Here is a 14,333-nt window from a genome sequence, read left to right as displayed (position 1 = left end):
AATCTGTTGTCTTCCCCCCACAGGCCTTAGGAGCGCTGTTCCCCAGCCCCCAAGAGAAGACTGGGCAGCCCCTAAATCACATAATACGGTTCTACCGGGAATCCTTCCTGACTCCAGGTGATCTCTCCTCTGCCTCAAGACAAAAAGGCTGCCCTGAATTTCAATTGTCAGCCAGGATGCTGTGCTTTGGCTAACGCGGCCGATGAATCCTTAGCCACCAGAAGCAGATGTCACACAAAGCCTCATAGAGCGAGTGCCTTTACTGTGGTGGTGGTAGGAGCACGCAGAAGGTATCAGATGGTTCCAGTATTAAACACATCTTAAAAGGTCAGGTTTTTAAAGTATCCACACACTCATGCACACATCCCGCCCCCACCTCCTCCTTCCCCCTCCCTTTGGCTTCTATCACTTTTAACAGGCATTTTGCTGTCAAAGACTCAATGCCACGGAAGGTAATCTGGGCACGTGTTGGAGAGGTAATTATCTCCAATCTACTGTAGGAGATGACTGATTCACCCCCCCTCCGGCCGCCTCCCCCACCCCCATCTGCTCACAGCCTGGCTTTCTCCACTGAACTGCCCTTGGCATGCTTGCACTTTGTGGTTCATTTTGCTCTGTCTGAGCCAGCCAGCCAGCCAGCCACCGTCACCAGTGAATGCCACTTAACACAATTTAAGCTGAGGCTTCTATCTAGCCTGTTGACCAAGTCCCCAAGGTCAGACAGCAACTTCTATGGAGGCTCCGGCCTGTGTTGAGTACTGTTCTGGCCACTGTGAGAGCGACAGGGAACAAAAGAAGTAAAAGCCAGGGGCCCTTGTCCCCGACGGGTTTACAGGCCTAATTAGTGATCTCCAAGTGACTCTCTTGAAAAAAGATTTAAGGGCACTTACAAAGCAACATACAAGTGGGTATAATAGGGAGAGGAGTGAGCCAAGGGGAGAGTCTAAGTTTCTTGAGGGGAGGGTCCTGCCTTTGTGTCCCTCCAGGAAGGGCCTCTCCACTTCCTTATTAACCTTTTGTTTGGAGCCTTTAAAAGGAACTTTAGGCTGGCCAGCCTCCTCTTTCTCTCTGGTCCCCGGCTCAAGGATCAAGTTGACAACTTATGGGGACTTCATTGACTTTAGGTGGCAGTATTTCAATATCTTGCTGAGATGATTGAATAGGCCTTTGAGGTGCACCCATTTGGCACTCAGCATTCTGGCCAGGAGAGGAATGATAAAGCTTTCCTCTTGAGGGTCTTCCCCTATCATTTCCTGCTTTATGATAATAATAGAAGTAGTAATAATCATAACAGCAGCTGCTTGTTACTGCACCCTCAGTCTATGCTGCACACTTTTACATATGTGATTTCGCACTATCAGTCTTTTGTTCTATAGAAGCATCAGTCTGCAGAAACAAGAGAGCATTCATCCACGTCAGCGCTTTGCAGTGATAAAAACTTACCCAGAAGCCTGGGTCCAGCCTGGGCTTCTGCAGGATGGTGAGAGACAAATCTGAAGAGGACACAGAGAAAAAACAAAACAAAACAAAACAAACATCTCCGAAGGAATAAAAAGTTCTGAATGGACAGGTGAGATCCTGCTATATAAATCATCACAGCCACATCTCCCTAAAGCAAAATACTGGCGAAAATGCTAGGCAGTGGTATCATTGGGGAAAGCAGTATTTAGAGCAATGGAGCAATTAAGATCAATCCTTCGCATGTTTTGAAATGGATTTTTGAAAGTTGGTATGGCACATCAAGGTCAAAAAGGAAGGGAGGTGCGGTGCCTGGCTGGCTCAGTCAGTGGAGCATGGGACTCTTGACCTCAGGGATTGATTATGAGTTCGAGCCCCACATTGAGGGTGGAGGTTACTTTAAAAAATAAACCCCCCCAAATTGAAATGAGCTAATATTTGTCATGTGTATTTTGTGTTCAAAATACTTTTAATCTTGGGGCACCTGAGTGGCGCATTCGGTTAGGTGTCTTAATCTTGGTTTTGGCTCAGGTCATGATCTCTGGGTCCTGAGATTGAGGGATACCCCCCCACTCCCCGCCCACTGCCTGAGTTTCTCTCCCTCTGCCTCCACCCCTTCCACTTGTGCTCGCTTTCTCAAATAAATAAATCTTTTTTTATTTTTTTAAAGATTTTATTTATTTATTCATGAGAGACACAGAAAGAGAGAGGCGGAGACATAGGCAGAGAGAGAAACTCCATGCAGGCAGCCTGATGCGGGACTCGATCAAGCCCTGAGCCAAAGGCAGATGCTCAACCGCTGAGCCACCCAGGAGTCCCAATAAATCTTTTTTTTTAAAAAAAGATACTTTTAATCTTCACAACGATCCTTTGAGGAAGATACCATTTTCCAGATTAGGAAATGAGCCTGGAAAAATGAAATTATTTTCCCAAGATCACATATGAACCAAGTGGCAGAGAGAATATCCAAACACAAATTTACCCAATTCCAAATCTACACTTCTTTCCAGTACATCGTATTGCCCTCTAGCAATGAATGAGTTAAGCCAGACCATGGGATAGCAAAGGACAAACCCCAGTTGTGTCTGTCCAGCTTCAGGCAGGCAGCCTTGCTGGGACCAAAGGGGAGGCAAGGCTGTGTGGATATTAGCCTGGAGGCGGTTCTGCAAGATGGTGCAGCCAGAACAGAGGGGCACCATCTACCTTGCTCCTCCTTCTGCATAACGGATCATAATTATCATACTTGGAATGTATGTGAGGCCTGCTTTCCAGAAGCTCAGAGCCCAATAAGAGTACTTGAGCTGCTCAGTCAGTCTCTCACACCCAGAGGCACGCACACACATTTTAAAGAGCAGGCCAAAAAGTGTTATAAATAAAATTCTAGAACATGAGTGGGAGGAATAAACAGGAAAATTTCACTGTAAAAGATGAAATGCACTAACTTCTTGCAGGATGGCTTCACTCAGACAATCCACAACTGTGCTATTCATCAGAACCCAGGCTAGATATACTGTTGCTCTGCTCCAGCTTTTTCCTTTCCTCGTCAATGCGTGTTAGAGACAGTGTAAATACTGCTGGTTTTGAGGGTGAGGCTAGCAGGAAGAGAAAAAAGATAGTCTTCATGGGTACAGTAAGAGAGCATACGCCGATGGGTCACATAACATTCCCGAACATTCTCTCCGTCCAGCCAGACAGGGCTGTGTGCCTCCAGCCCCATAGGTTTGGCTCACTTGTCCTTCCTTACCTCTGTTTCCACTCTTCCCCCAAGCTGGCCATCTGGCACTCTCCTCCCTCTGCCTGTCTCTAAGTTCTCATCCTCGAGACCTTTGTTCAAGGCATTCTGCTTATCTAACAAGCCTCCTATCCCTTTGAGATCTTTGCTGTGGCTATCTCCCGTTGCCTGGCCCCACCCTGAGAGGGCCTGGTGACCTCACCCCTCCACTGATGGTGAGGACCACGGGCTATCTGGAGCTAACAGGCACTGCCTGCCTCAGGCGGTAATGTCCTGGTCCCTGCCCACAGTGGATGCTCCTGGATTACAGGCCAGGTCTGTGGCTTGTTCCCTTTTCATGATATGTGCTCGACATGTGATCTTTTCCAAAACTTTAAAAGCAGAGTTGTCCAGGAGGCGGTCATTGTTTTGATGACCTTAATCGAGGAAGCATAATTTACTAAATGGCTGCGTACGTGATTCCTGTCCATAACTCCTGTGACAATTCCTCCATCAGCTCCTTCTCTTTCGTTCTTTCTCTCCCCAACCCCCTCTCCCCTTCCGACTCCCCCATTTGTGGCTTGGGGCTTGTGATGGGCTAATAATTCATATTTTTCAGGCCGAGGTTGTATTTTCTGAAATGACATTCATCGCTCTAGACCTGCTTTCGGTTCTCATATTCTACAAACTCAAGAAACACCACCCGCAGAGGTTGCTAGGAAGTTGAGAGACCTTTTTGTTGGCCTCCACAAATTAGGAATAAAAGAGCCCTTGGGAAAAGATTGGTTCTGAACAACTCAGAAGAACTCTTAGAGAATCTGCTAAATAATATTTTTGTCTGCTGTTTGTAAATGTGACTCGCTTTGAAACCATCTGTCATGCAGTCCTTTGCAGAGAGCTGAGAAGTATTTAAATCTGTGAAAATGAGGATATTTTTGTATATACCAAAGCAGTATTTTAATGGGTCCCTGCTGCATGTTGTCCAGTGCATTCTTTGAAACATGATTTTACCCAATTGTCAAGTAACATTTAAAATGGAATTCAAAGAAGGGATGTGGCAGTGAATGGAGAGGGTGTGGTGCGGTTTGTAGCTGTGTTTCTTCACAGAAGGAGCCGAAAGGCTGCAAGGCAGGTGGTGAAGCAGTGTTTCTTCACGGGTGTTGGGGGGGGGTAGGGTTGGAGTTTTTACCACTTTTCCTCCTGCTCAGGGACGCAGCCCTGACCCAGATTGGGTGGGGTGGGGGAGGGGGGGAGGGGGTGGCTTGGCCAGCTGCTCCTCATTCCCTATTAAACTTCTAGCTTTGACGGGATGAGCACTGGGTGTTATTCTATATGTTGGCAAATTGAACACCAATAAAAAATAAATATATTAAAAAATAAAATGTGTGAAACAATCCAAAAAAAAAAAAAAACAACTTCTAGCTTTGTGCAGCCAGCTTTGGGCACTGCTGACAGTTCAGTGCTTCCACCTTTATGACATCGCTGTTTTCACCGCTGCCCTTGGTCCCTGTGCCTAATATCCCAACTAAGCAGAACTCAGGACGTCTAAAGTACTGGCAGTGGCAGCAGCTGTTGCCAGCAAGAAATCCGAACATCATTGAAAAGTCTTCCGTGTGTTGAATGGAGAAAGTAGGGTCAAAGGAAAACTTTCTCCAAACACCTATGAGATTAATCATTGGTGTTTGACATGTGCTGTTGCAGGCCATCAATTGTCTCTTGGGGAACATGTCTTGTCTGCCCACTAAAATTGGAAGTTCCAAGGTGCCCGGCTGGCTCAGTCAGTAGAGCATACAACTCTTGATCCCGGGGTCATGAGTTCAAGTCCCATGTTGGGGGATAGAGTTTACTTAATAAAAATTGTTTTAAAAAATAAAATTGTAAATTTCTTTTTCTTTTTTTTGTAAATTTCTTTTTCTTAAAAAGATTTTATCTACTTATTCATGAGCGACAGAGAGAGAGAGGCAGAGACAGAGGCAGAGGGAGAAGCAGGCTCCATGCAGGAAGCCTGATATGGGACTCGATCTTGGGACTCCAGGATCATGCCATGAGCAGACCCTCAACAACTGAGCCACCCAGAAATTAATTATTAATTATTTATTTAAATAAATCTTAAAAAAATAGTATGTCAATACCCAGAAGAATCAGAAACTGGTGCTCACATACATGTGCAGGCATATTCATAGCAGTATTATTCACAATAGCTAATAGGTGGGAAAAGCCTGAATGTCCATCAGAGGATGAATGGATTAACAAATTGTAATATAGATATATACACAATGAATATCCTTAAACTAATGATTTATGCATCTCCTTGGCTATTTCTTTAGGATACAGTCCTGGGCATGCAAAAACTGGAAACAACACAAATGTCTACCAAGCAATAAATGGATAAATAAAATGTGTGTATCAGTATGATGGAATATTATTCAGCCATAAAAAGGAATGAAGTATTGATGTATGCTACATGAATGCTGCAGCATGGATAATGAACCTCAAAGGCATTGTGTTAAGTGAAAGGAGCCACACAGGAACCAATATTGTATGATTCCATTTGTATGAAATATCCAGAATAGACAAATTTATAGATACTGGAAGTAGGTTAGAGGATGGGAGGGACTGGTGGGATGGGTAAATGGGGAGTTATTGCTTAATGGGTAAAGAATTTCTTTTTGTGGTGATGAAAATTTTTTGGTGGTGGTTGTACAACATTGAATTATTTTATAATACCTGAAATATTGACTAAAACCAAATTTTCAAAATCCTATTATTTGTATACATGTATTAAAGGTAGACAAACTCAAAAAAAAAAAGGTAGACAAACTCATATGAATCCATACTTTAAAGGAAATAAAGTTAGGAATCATAGAAATTAGATTTGATTATTTAAAATAAGAAATCTGAAAAAAAAATAAAATAAGAAATCTGGGATGCCTGGGTGGCTCAGCAGTTGAGCAGCTGCCTTTGGCTTAGAGAGTGATCCCAGAGTCTTGGGATCAAGTCCCGCAATGGGCTTCCTGCATGGAGCCTGCATCTCCTCCCTCTGCCTATGTCTCTGCCTCTCTCTCTCTGTCTGTGTATCTCTCATGAGTAAATAGATGGAATCTTTGGAAAAAAATAAAATTAGAAATCTGACTTCTGAAAACAAATTTTTCTTCTTTTTAAAAAAAATTTTTAAAAGATTTTATTTATTCATACATTCATGAGAGACACACAGAGAGAGAAGCAGAGGGAGAAGCAGGCTCCATGCAAGGAGCCCCATGCGGTACTCAAGCCTGGGACCCCAGGATCACGCCCTGGGCCAAAGGCAGGCGCTAAACCCCTGAGCCACCCAGGGATCCCCTAAAACAATTTTTTATTTTTTTATTTTTATTTATTTTTATTTTTTTTCCCTAAAACAATTTTTTAAAGTAGATTCTACACCCAGCTTGGAGCCCAATGCAGGGCTTGAACTCATGACCCTGAGATCAAGACTTGAGCTAAGATCAAAAGTCGGATGCTCAACCAACTGAGCCATCAAGGTGCCTCAACTTTTCTTTTCTAGATTTTATTTATTTCTTTGACACAGAGAGAGAGTACACAGGAGCAAGGGGAGCTGGAGAGGGAGAAGCAGGCTCCCCGCTGAGCAGGGAGCCCAAGGCAGGGCTGGATCCTAGGATCCTGGGATCACAACCCAAGCCCAAGGCTGACGCTCAACCTATTGAACCACCTAGGCGCCCCCAACTTTATTTTGATGTAAAGTGTGTGCCCAATGTGGGACTTGAACTCACGACCCCCAAGATCAAGAGTTGCATGCTCTACCAACTGAGCCAGCCAGGATCCCCTTCCTGGGTTTTTCTTGATGCATTTTTTCTTTTTTTAGCTGTCCCCTTCCCTTGACCCTGAGAGGTCAAAGAAAGGCAGGGTTCTCTTGGAGGTGGTAAAAGTGAGCAGGCGTAAGCCCCTTCCTGGCTTCTGCCCACTTTTGTGCGTCCTACCCGTTCCCCTGAAGCCTGCATGTTGGAATGACAGCACTGGGTACTCTGAGAATTAAGAAAATGTCGGTTTGAATCATCCAAAGTCAGTCTGGGTAAGAGAAGCATGTATATATGAGCAGGGGGGGACATGCGAAAGTCTACCCATCCAAGCCCCACCCCCACCCCCGTGCTGTGTGTGTAGCCTGGATTCAGCCAGATGCTTGGAATGTCTGTGCAGGTTTATAGTTTCCTTGCTCATTTGAATTCATTATTGTTATAGCAACAGTTCTGTAGACATCACCCATCAGTGGTTAGAAAATGACAAATGTCAAACTATGTCTGACCCTGACTCTCTTCAGCTCTTTTTATCTGTGGTATCTCTTTGGAATAAAAATGCCTACTCCCTGCTGGGTCTTCTTAAAAAATGCACATTGTCTCTTCACATAAAGGCAGGGATGATGGTGCTATGGAAAAAGAAGTAAAAGATGAGGAGGAGGAGGAAAGGGAGAAAGAAAAGGAATTCAATCTGACTTTTCAGGTTTGAAGCAGGAGTTTCACTACCTGTAGGGCTCAACTGGCACTTCATTTAAGGACTATCTTATGTCGCTTAAAGTATTCTGTTCCTTTCTGACCGGGCCTTGGTTTTGTAGCTGGGTTTCCTGATCCTCATGGGCTGGTGGGAGGGTCCGGAGGACATGATGTTCAGGGCCCCAGTTGGAGAGGTTGCCCTTCAGATCCTTGGAGCCCTGCGGGGTGGGGGGAGCTGCCACCAGATAGCTTGTCTGTTTTTCCAAACAAGGTAGAGAATGAATATAAAATGCAGTGTGCAGTACCTCATGTCATTAGGTGTCCTTTGTGATCTCAAGCGACAATGTGCCTGAAACCTAGAAACCCTTGTTCCCTCTGAAATCCTGCATAGAGGCAGCAAGGTTGGAAAACACCATTATTACTGCCATCGTTCTAGTTAGAACCCATGTTTTGCTTCTGACAGTCTTTCACGGGATTGAAATTTCAAACGCAAAAGGAAAGGTCAAGTTTGAGGTGGATTGATGAGACAAATGTCAAGGTCCCTTCCAGTTCTCACATTCGAGAAGCCTCTGCTTGGACAATGCTGCGCTGCCTGCCTCTACCCTGTCTTTCTGCTCATGCAATTTTCTCATCGGCTGGGTGAGATGTGGAAGAGCCATGCAAACAATTTTGAAAAATGACGTTTCTCTGGGTGGCGCAGCGGTTTGGCGCCTGCCTTTGGCCCAGGGCGCGATCCTGGAGACCCGGGATCGAATCCCACGTCAGGCTCCCGATGCATGGAACCTGCTTCTCCCTCTGCCTATGTCTCTGCCTCTCTCTCTCTATCTCTCTGTGACTATCATAAATAAATAAAAATTTTTAAAAAAAAGTTTAAAAAAAAAAAAGAAAAAGAAAAATGACGGTTCTGGGTGGCCCGGGTGGCTCAGCAGTTTAGCGCCGCCTTCAGCCCAGGGTGTGATCCTGGAGACCTAGGATCGAGTCCCAAGTCAGGCTCCCTGCATGGAGCCTGCTTCTCCCTCTGCCTGTGTCTTTGCCTCTCTCTCTCTCTCTGTGTATGTCTCTTATGAATAAATAAATAAAATCTTTAAAAAAGGTGAAGGTTTAAAAAAATAGAAAAATGAACGGTTTGGAAGTACCTTCGCAATCTGAGTGCCAAACACAAAGTATCAGTGGTTTTATTGAATCAAAAGGATAGGAAGAAATAATTTTCTTTCCATGAATGCACCATTTATGTCCAGTGGGCAAATTAGAGAAGGAACTCTCTCCCAATTATATTGAAATGCACATTTTACATCTAAAGCTGTAGGTCAAATCATAGGCCACAACTAGAGTAATGAATATCTATGGCAACTGTTTTGCCATCACAGGGAATTGCACCCACTGAAAAGTGGTTTTTTTTTCCAGTAATTAGAAATGCTCTTTATAAATCAGACTGTAGATAACAGCTCAGGTATAGAGAATACTAACCAGATTTCTGTACAGATTTGATCCTTGTTCTCCTATGAGCGTAAGATATGTGTTGTCATTTTTACAGAAGCTACATACTTCAGGAAACCTTTGCCTAGGTATTAACATATGAGAACGTATTGGTACCAGTGATGTGTGATTATTGCATAAGAATGTCCATGTGACTCTTTGGGCCTCAGTGATTTCAAGGGGGAAAATTGGCATAAGAAACACCTTTCTTGTAGTGAGAGAACCCTGGTGGGTAAAATCAACTCCAGTCCCTCTGTGTTCTACAACTTGTATAATTCATGCTAACTATGGACCAATGTAGATATAATTCATGTGTTCCAATACAAAATTATTAGCCCAAGAGGCGTTTGGGTGGTGCAAGTCTGTTAAGCATACAACTTTTGGTTTCGGCTTAGGTCAAGATCTCAGGGCTGTACGATTGAGCCCCACATTGGGCTCCAAACTCAGCTTGGAGTCTGCTTCCATTTCTCTCTCTGCCCCTTTCCCTGCCCCCAAATAAATCTTCAAAATTATTAGAACAATATGCTATCATACTTAAATAACATTTCACTACTGGCAGGGCTAGGTCTGAGCAAATTTGGAAGTGGATGTATAATAACCATAACGAGAGTATTAGCTAATATTTACTCTATTGAGCCCCAACTGTTTTATTCATAATTATGTTCCCAGAGCCTTAAAGAGTGTTGATCCCAATGAATACCTGTTGAATGAGGAACGAGCGCATGGATAGCAAGTGAGTGCTTTGTACTGGGCAGGGTGCTAAGTACTTTCTGATTACATCCATGTTATAAGTATTTTTATACTCCATGCCTTGTGCTGAGGGCACAGAAAGTGCTCTGGGTGAGAGGAATGCTTTTCATATGTTTTTTCTTGTAATCCTCGAGAGGTAAGTGTGACACCTGAGGAAAAAAACGAGGCTCAGAGAGGGTATGTTACTGATCTAAGGCCATGTGGCCAGTAAATGGCAAAGCCAGGACTCAACTCTTAGTCAGCCTGGCCCCATGGCCTAGTCTATTTCACCGGGAAACACTGCTTTTCCCTTTACTTATTTTTTAAAAAAATATTTTATTTATTTATTCATGAGACACACACACACACACAGAGAGAGAGAGAGAGAGAGAGAGAGAGAGAGAGGCAGAGACACAGGCAGAGGGGGAAGCAGACTCCCTACGGGGAGCCCGATGTGGGAATGGATCCTGGAATTCCGGAATTACACCCTGAGCAGAAGGCAGACACTCAACCGTTGAGCCACCCAGGCATCCCTGCCTTTCCCTTTATACATTTGTTTTCTGCTCTTCATGCCGAATCCCTGAATAAAGACATGCTGGGCCCTCATCACTTTGTTGAGGAGTCAACTGAGGCCTCGTTCTTCAGACTTCTATGCCTCCTTATCTCCCCAGATTGTTCTTTCTAAGGCACCACTTTTGCCCTTTCAGTCCCTGCTTGCACATCCTCTCAGTGTTGATGAGACCAGCATAGCACTCTCATCCTGAGGCAACGTGTCCCCGTCTTCTGGCACCTCATGTCATGAGAGTCTCCAGGATGAACCTGGACTCAGCCAAAATTGGGTCTTCACAAGCCTCCACTGGCCTCCTACACCCCCACTCCTCTGCCTGGCAATTCTTCCATGTCCTTTGTGGTCCAGAGGAGGTCCTACCTTCTCCAATCTTTTTCACATTAGCCTTGCACTGTCTTTGAAGTTTTCCTGGGTATGTTTTGGGCTTGGGGCACAGTGAGAAATGACTGTACCTGGACTTGGACTCAGAGGGCCTCAATTTAGGGCTCTGAACCAGTTTCCTCACCCATAAATTATGGAGAATAATACATATTTCACAGATAATACATGTGGAAGCAATTCCTAAACTGTAGTTCTAAACAAATATCAGTTCTTATTGTGAGATTGGCTTCCCGTGGAAGACTTTTTAGGGAAGGAGTGGGAAGTTTGCAAATAATGCTATCAGACTGATTTTGTGATGGCCCCTGGGTGGATGGATGGATAGATGGATGGATGAATGAATGGATGGAGAGAGAGGTCTGCGGCCAGAAGATGTATTAGGAGGTTGGTGCTACAGTCCAGACAAGAGGTAATGGAACCCAGACAAGCATTGATGGCCACAGAGTAGAAAGGAAGATTCGATTTATCCAGGTGATTGCAGAAGAAAAAGGGAGTCCAGTGGCCAACACGGGCACAGACAGGGAAGTATGGTGGCTAGGTACCTGTTGCTGGTGGTTGAAGTTGTTAACACAGATGAGTTCTCTGAGGAAGAAGGAAAGGTAAGGCAAACTTCGGGCATTAGAGAAAGAATACTGAAGGGAAGCATGAGATTAGGAGACAGGAACAGACCACACACATCAACTCTTTCCAAGTGACTGGCCTTCAATTACTGGGACTTCTGTAAATTTCCAAGGGGACCAAGAAGAGACTGGCAACCATGCAATGAAAAGAAAATTGGGATGACTGTCCTGGGGGACAGGCATTGCCTTGTGTCACCCTCACCAGAGTCCTTCTTCATGCAGCTATGGCTCCCACCTCTAAGCAGAGAGTCAGCTTTTCAAATGCTTCCGATCTTCCAAGTTTCTAGAGCCTTCACAGAACCAACCTCTGTACATTGCAAGTGGTCAGCAGGGATTACTTTCTTGGTTGCTTGAAAAAGAGAGTCATGGGGGGCAGAGAGAATGTTATTTGGTGAAATCTAGGCTGAAGGCTGGCTGAGTTTGGTAAACTTTTATGAGTTCTTAAGCTTAAGCTTAAATGTTAAGTCACTAACATTTAAAAATCAAGAGATTTCAAATGCAGTTCTAGGTCTTTTATTTTTGTGGCAAACTGCCCCAACAGATGAACCTGTACTCTTGCAGGCACTAGGCATTCAAACAAAAATAAAGCCTGAGGGATCCCTGGGTGGCGCAGCGGTTTGGCGCCTGCCTTTGGCCCAGGGCGCGATCCTGGAGACCCGGGATCGAATCCCACGTCGGCTCCCAGTGCATGGAGCCTGCTTCTCCCTCTGCCTCTCTCTCTCTCTCTCTCTCTCTCTCTCTATCATAAATAAATAAAAATAAAAAAACAAACAAAAATAAAGCCTGAAAGGGCTCTTGAAGGCTGGGGGTGGAAGAATTTCATGCCAATGCAGGGGCAAGTGTGGTGGTTATTTGGGGCAGGAAGTGTTTTGGAGGCCTCAAAGCAGGAACCATTAGTTCTGCTTGGGGAATCCAGGAAGGTTTTCCAGAAGAAGTGACATCTCAGCTGAGTCTCAATGGATGAGTATATGAAGGAGTCATCCCAGGAGTGGACGGGAATGAAAATGTATTCCTAGCAGGGGTATAAGAATGTCCATGGCATGTGCTCTTGTGAGGCTGAGCTACCAGATACAAGGTTGGGAAGGGCCAGTAAAAACAAAACAAACAAAAAAAACTAGTAATGTAGATAATGGCCTGATAGCAAAGATCCAGCTCTGCTGATCTATTTGGTAATCCATCTAGAAAGCAATGGGGTCCTGTGGGGGATAGGGGCAGAGTTAAGCTGGGGAGGGACACTGTTCAGGTGGTGTCATCAGAGGCTCACTCTGATGGCTGTGGGAAAGATGGGTTGGGTAAAGGGAGAGGCTAGGGGGCTGTAGGACAGCACCTATCCTATGAAAGGAAGTCATATTCTACTTGCCATCCCCATATTTGGCAACCAAGCTAGCTCCCCAGCAGGCCAAGATAAGGGCCCCCAGAGTTAAGAGAGTGGACCTGACTTAAGTAGTTCTTGGCTTGGAAAGGACATCAGCAGTGAGCATGTATCTTGTTTCCTCTGCCCACCAGTGAAAGTACCCCAGTGCCTCATCAGGAGAAATGCCTCACTTGGGAAAAGCAGGTACACCATAAATTCATTCTATCTAAGCAAGCCTTGGCATATGGATCTTACCCAGTACACTCAACTGTAAACTCCTTTTGGCGCATATGTCTTCCTTCCTTCTGGGGATGAGCAGCATCTGGCACATACTAGGTGCTCAGTGAATATGTGATAATCTGAAGTAGGGATGCTTCTACAGGATCTGGGTAGTTGCACATTCACAGCTGACCCTAAATGAGACCCAGAGTACTGTTTTCTAACCAAAAAAGCACATGGGGGGGGCAGCCTGGGTGGCTCAGCGGTTTAGTGCCGCCTTCAGCCCCAGGGAGTGATGAGTCCCACATTGGGCTCCCTGCATGGAGCCTGCTTCTCCCTCTACCTTTGTCTCACCTCTCTCTCTCTGTCTCTCATGAATAAATAAAATATTTAAAAAAAACCAAAAAACCATATGGGATTTGGTCAGAGGCCTTATAATTTTCAGTCTTGGTTCAGCTACTCAAGATTGCTGTGGCTGTGAATGAGCCATGTAACCTTGCTGAGACCCTGTCCATTCAACTATTTTTTAAAAAACACTAGGATTTTCTAAGAGCAGTGAGTGCACCTGAAGGCACTTTGCAAACTGTAAAGTAGTATATGACCCAATGTAGCATATCTATAAAATGGAATACTATTCAGTCACAGAAAGGAAAAAAGTTCTAATATCTGCATCCAGGTGGATGAATCTTGAAGACCTGATGCTAACTAAGTAAAAGAAGCCAGACACAGGTCACATGTGGCATTATTCCATTTATGTTTTTTAAGATTTAATTTATTTATTCATGAGAGACGCAGAAAGAGAGGCAGAGACATAGGCAGAGGGAGACGCAGGCTTCCTGTGGGGAGCCCAATGCAGGACTTGATTCCAGGACCCCAGGATCATGACTTGAGTCAAAGGCAGACACTCAACCACTGAGCCACCCAGGTGCCCCCATGATTCCATTTATACCAAAGATCTAGAATAGGCAAATCTATAGATACATAAAGTGGATTAGTGGTTTTCGGGGGCCGGGGGGGTGGGGGTGGGAATAGACTTTCCTTAATGGGTACGGGGTTTCCTTTTGGAATGATGAAATTATTATGAAAGTAGATAGTGGCAATGGTGGCACAACCTTTGTGAGTGTACTAAATGCCGCTGAATTGCATACTTTAAAATGGTGAAAATGAGAAGTCTTATGTTTGTATTTTACCACAATAAAAGTGCTAAGTGAGGGTTAATCATCTTGAGAAGCTGTTGTTTCTTACATTCTACATGCAGTACCCCATTCATTTTTTTTTTTTTTTGGCATCCAGAGAACTTACAGAGTAGGTGCATCTGCACTAAGGAGCCTCTTTATAA

This window comes from Nyctereutes procyonoides, unplaced genomic scaffold, assembly GCF_905146905.1.
Source record: "Nyctereutes procyonoides isolate TBG_1078 unplaced genomic scaffold, NYPRO_anot_genome, whole genome shotgun sequence".
In the NCBI taxonomy this organism is placed as follows: domain Eukaryota; kingdom Metazoa; phylum Chordata; class Mammalia; order Carnivora; family Canidae; genus Nyctereutes; species Nyctereutes procyonoides.
This window is presented reverse-complemented; position numbering follows the sequence as displayed.